The sequence below is a fragment of the Gavialis gangeticus genome, unplaced genomic scaffold, assembly GCF_001723915.1.
Source record: "Gavialis gangeticus isolate Ggan-Ray unplaced genomic scaffold, GavGan_comp1, whole genome shotgun sequence".
Lineage (NCBI taxonomy): Eukaryota > Metazoa > Chordata > Crocodylia > Gavialidae > Gavialis > Gavialis gangeticus.
In genome coordinates, this window is record NW_017729014.1 from 19,362,669 (window position 1) to 19,367,975 (window position 5,307).

General features: G+C 40.5%; 1 long non-coding RNA gene across 1 annotated transcript; it reads right to left on the reverse strand.

The window, feature by feature from the left end:
- Positions 1-2,694: 2,694 nt before the first annotated feature.
- LOC109293807 lies at positions 2,695-5,307 on the reverse strand. Its single transcript, XR_002096407.1, has 2 exons — positions 5,186-5,307; positions 2,695-4,290 (listed from the first exon to the last, which is right to left on the reverse strand). It is a non-coding gene; the product is annotated as an uncharacterized LOC109293807 (long non-coding RNA).

Sequence of the window (5,307 nt, forward strand, 5' to 3'; positions counted from 1 at the left end):
CCTAACTCTCTCTACTGGAAGTGTAGGTACCTATAGGTACCTAACTTTAGGCTTTGGATTCCATTCTGAGGGTTAAGATCCTAAAAAGTAGGCATTGTGGTACTTAACACGGAGGCTTATAAAGCCCTTCTTTGGATCTGGCCCATATTCTAAAATGCACACTGAAACTTAAAATGGCATGGAGAAGGTCAATGCTGCACTGAACAGGGTCAGATGACCTGATGATAAGAAAGTCTGAATCCCATTTAACCTACAGCTTCCCCATGGCTATTAGTGCTGCCTCAGCAGTAAAAGCTGCCTCAGCAGTAAAATATGGAATCTCAGTTTGGCCTGTGTATGCACATCCTAGGCTGCTAGGTTTATTATCTTCTCTGACATTAACCAAATGGGCTTTTAAGACAAACAGGACATCTGCCTGGGTGTTGATGGAGTGAAAAATAATATTCTGAAGTCTGTTTTTAACATTTTTGCAAGGGAGGGAAGAGCCCCAAACCTGATACCTCCTGGAAAGTGTGTTGGTTTTTATTAAACGTGGCATTTTGATTGACTCATCAGAGACTGCAGCGAATGGGAAAACTGTTAAAAGAACAGGTTTTACATTCCAAGTGTATCCTAGGCAAAGCTGTTTCAGAATTAGCCGGGGTGGAAAGTATATTCTTTCCTATTCATATGCTGTTTTGCTACTGTGTACAAAGACTATCTCCAGAGTGAAAGCTATCGGTGGGGCTGGATGTGGAATTCAAAACCACTGGGTAGTCTTGTGGGTACCTCTGAACCATGATTTTTCCTTTTCATATTTCCAAGAAGCACTCAGGTTCTTGGCCTCGAGCCAACCAATGTCACTGGTTTACCAATTCTGAGCAATAAAAACCACTGAAGCGACATTTGCAAGGGCTAGAAATTGAGGTCCTTTTAGCAAAAAAAACCCCCAAACTGAATTGTAACATAACTTAATGAGAAGCCATAACAAAGGTTCATATACTTTTAAAGTTCCACAAGCTTAAAACAAACAAACACAAAAGATATTTGGGTACTGTTGTTTTTTCTTTCTGCCTTTATACATGGAGAAAAAATTGCATTTAAAAAACAAACACTTTTTTCCCTCTAAAATCTCAGATCCAATAAACTCTCCAATTCAGTTTCTTTGATTCTTGCAAAACACTGGAATAAAGAGCATAGGAAGCATTGTGTTGTACATTCAACATATGCAGGAAGATGAAATGAAAAGCACATCGTGGCAGACCACAAATGTTTTGTAAAGTTCTGGCTTGAACTGAAAAGTACTTTGTTATGCTAATAGAAAAAAGTATTTATCCTTTTGCTTCCTTATATATAATCAAGTATACAGGGAAACCACATGTATTTTATAGACACTGATTGCAGGATCAAAAGCCCTCTTATTAATTGCACATGAAGCTGATGTTGTTGAGCTGTTAAGCTGTCAACTGAAATCACTGTTTGGCTCCTTTGTTTATATTCCCCTCATTTTTAAGACACATAATGTCTGACACTAAGCCCATCAGAGCACATTCTGTTTCTCTTATGGTGGATGTTCCCATGTATGGGAAATGCTTGCAGTTGACTGAATCCAGACCCAGCGAAACTAAGCAAGGTGCTGTTTCTGGAGGTGATAAAGCAACTACCCACCACTGTTCTGTTCTCTCTGTCTAGTGCACAGAGCCACCAGTGCCTTCTGCTGCCCAATCTAGTGGCAAAAATCAAAATCAGAAGCGTATTTTACTCTGGTCTTTGTAATCCGTGCCCAGCAGCATTGACAAATCCTTTTGCCACTGGATGGTAAGGAATTTTCACAATCAGCTTATCTAATTAAATGAAAAGAGATGAATAATTTTTCAACCGTAGATCTCAAAATGCTTTACAGAGGGAGCTGTCATCCCCATTTTATGGACAGGGAAGCTGAATTACAGAGGGGCCAAGTTATTTGTCCAAGGACAGACATGGAGTAAGGAGCACAGTGGGGAGCAGAATCTATGTCTGCTCTGAGCCTGTTGCTTCCAGCTGAAATCCTGCTGGGCAACCTCTGTCCCCTGGTGGAATCCAGCATCTAGAGAGCACAATGTGAGTGTAACCTCCTACCGTTCTTTATTTAGTAGCACTTTGTACTCACTTTGCACAGATGTAATAACTATACAGAGTGCAGAACAGCCCAGAACCTGGTCCCTATCTATAAGGTCTCTGTGCTCTCACAAACTCCCGCTGCTAGTAGTGTTTATCCATATTGCCTTCTGTCTCCTTCATTTCCTCATCCTGCCTTCTGGTTGCCAGAGAGACTGCCTCCTCAACTGCCGGTTGTGAAGCATCCTTTGCAGGCGATCCTACCCTGAAGTTTCTTCTCCTGGGTAATGTTTAATCCTGGATTCCATCCTGTTTTTTCTTCTGTTTTCTTCAGGTTTCACTCTGGTACAGTACCGTGTCAGTCCCAGGAATTTCCTCGACCAGAGACTCGGAGGATTTCCAGTTTCCTCTTCTCTCTGCTCCAGCTGTGTCTCCATGACCTTTATATTCATGTAGCTACTACAAGAGAACTGCATAAACTCATCTCAGTCTCTGCTTTCAAGAACAGCAGCAAATCACTTCCAGTTGAATTGACTTCTGTTGAGAGAAAGCCAGTCATTGGCAAAGGTGATGCCACTGTTATTCCTCATATTGTGCCTTCAATCTGTGCCCTTTAAAAACAGTTATATGTTGATTATTAATATTATTGGTTCCAGAAAATCATAAATCCCTGTGGAATTTTATAGGCAATTCAAAAAACAATATAGGGACAACAGGATGCACAAGGGTTGCTTCTTCAGCCATGAAGTGCAACCAGCTCTAGGGAGGAACACAATTGTTTAATATTGTTGCAAAGTAGTTTCTGTGCAACGTGGAATGGAAGGCAAAAATCCTGTATCCAACTGCAAACTACAAAGGGAACTTAAGCCAAGAGCATGTCATTGCTTAGTTTTGTATTATTACCCCAGCACCTTGCAGTTAACATCATATATATTCTTGGAAATTAATACTGTATGCTTTTTAAGGGTACCAAATTAGAAAGCCTTTTTAAATATCTCATACCAAAGGCAACACTTTTAGATAGTATACCACTTGGAATAGTTCAGTAGTAACAACGTCACGTGCTCTTCCTCTGTTTTGGCATTTCTTGGAAGCCTCCCATTCATGAATAGCCCTAGTCCAACTTTGGTTAGCTGACAATCGCAGAAAATCACAGCAGAAGGTGGGATGGCTGCAACCACAGTTACATGCACAGACTCTCCCCTTATTCAGACATCACCCACACTGCAATTACAGCCCACCAGAAAGAGTCTGGTCCCACATTTTAATAAACAAACAAAACAAAAAAAAAGGTCTCTTAAGCATGTCCTGCCATAAACAAACAAAGCAAGCAGCTGGTCCTCATTTGAAGAGATGTTCCATCAATCTGAGCAGGAATTTGCAGATCATCTTAATGCAAATATTTTTGGGAAAACAGAAAGCAGCTGTTTATTCGTCTTTATACCTATTAGCAGGAAAACAGAATCCAGGATGCTTGTATTTCTGCCACCAAGGAAAACATCCTCTTGGCCTCAACATTCGTTTGGATTTTAGAAATTGTTTAAAATAAACCCGGCTGCAGTCTCTCTCTCTCTCTTGCTGTATGTTCCTTTGCTGACCACAGAGGCGCAATAAGAGCCTGAGAGCAGAGAGAAGCTATACAGCAGACCAGCTAAATTAAAAGCCTAGTAATCTTTGCCTACATCATATGAGTGTTTTGAGGCAAGAATGAGGAGGTCAGATTATTATGCAAAGTGACATAGTGCTACTGGCTTCAGCGCAGCTCTGCTGATTTATACCAATATAGACTGTGGCTCGAGGAATCCAGTGCTGTAATTTTCAAAATGGAAATCTGTAGCTGTTTAGTGCATACCTTTTGTTAAATTAAATAAAAATGGGCACTGGCAGAGCTGCTTCTTTTTGGTAAAGTACTAAATGGGAGCTGATATTTAATAACATTTAGATTCAAGTCATGAACAACTGTGATAACATATTAGGGTAAAATCAGAGCTATCCCCTGGTTCTGCCAGAAGGACATATGTACATAATATTACATGGACAAATTGAAGCCATTCATCTGAAAATACACAGTTTCTGTTACAATCTTCATGCAAGTGTTGCACACACCATTATCAGAGACTCTCATGCCAGCTGCCATGACATTACATCAGACAAGGAAGCATTTTGTGACTCCTCCTGTCAGGATTTCCAGTTTCCATAGAGCATGCTTCCAGGCTAAGAAAAATAAAGGAACAACAAGAGGGTTTTTGGCTCATGTTAAGGCCAAGCCTGCAATTCAGATGCCAAAAAGCACCAGCAGAGGGTCCTCACAAACCTAGCACTCAAGCCCTTCTGAAACATGGGCCAAACAATTGTTCCAAGAGAACTATGGAGGAAAATGTTGCCCCATAATGGAGTGGATTCTCCCCTGGGGGTAACTCTACTGACTTTAGTTGAGTTACATCTGGGCATAAAGTCAAAACCGTGTGTCAGCAGTGACTCAGAAATACCAGCACACAGAGGCCGGATTCAGGATCAGCTTTGGCTCAAATAACAGGGCTTAATAAATCACCTGAAACAGTTAGTTAATTGTTATTTTGCTGGAAGCAGGGTGGAGTGGAGTGGTGATGTACTTTACTCATGCAGACCTTGAGACTTTCTGATTTTCATCTTCTTGCATTTGGGTCCCCATATTACAAGCACTGTAATGCACTAAAGACCCGCCTAACTTTAACCGGATACTTGCATGCTTGGCTGAATTAAGGCTTCTATTTCTTCATAAGAATGATGGGTTGCCTATGGAATTAATTAATATTCCCTCTATGTAGCTAGGAGCTATAACTTGTGCTCCAAAATCTAAAGATAATGAATATATATTATGGGCAGCGACACTTATTCTTCAAGTTACCCAACACTTCCTATTGTAAGATCCAGTTCCCATAACTTTGCAAAAATGCTAGTGGCTTGCACTGGAATTTTCTGTTAGGTGTTTGCATCAGGCTGATTTTTTTTTTGGAAAAGTTTTGTTAAATACTTTCAGATATTCCCCACAATGAGATTAAAGGGACCTCTCATGCTCTGCTCATGTAAAAATCATTCATACAATTGTTTCATTGAGAAGCTGTAGTACCTTAATGCTTTGAAGCAGAGGCTTACAGTTTAGCACGTGGTGTGGTCATCAGGTGTCAGGGATATGCCTTTTGATGCGTCTGGGGTGAAAAAAGAAAACACATGAATTTATCCGAGTTATAA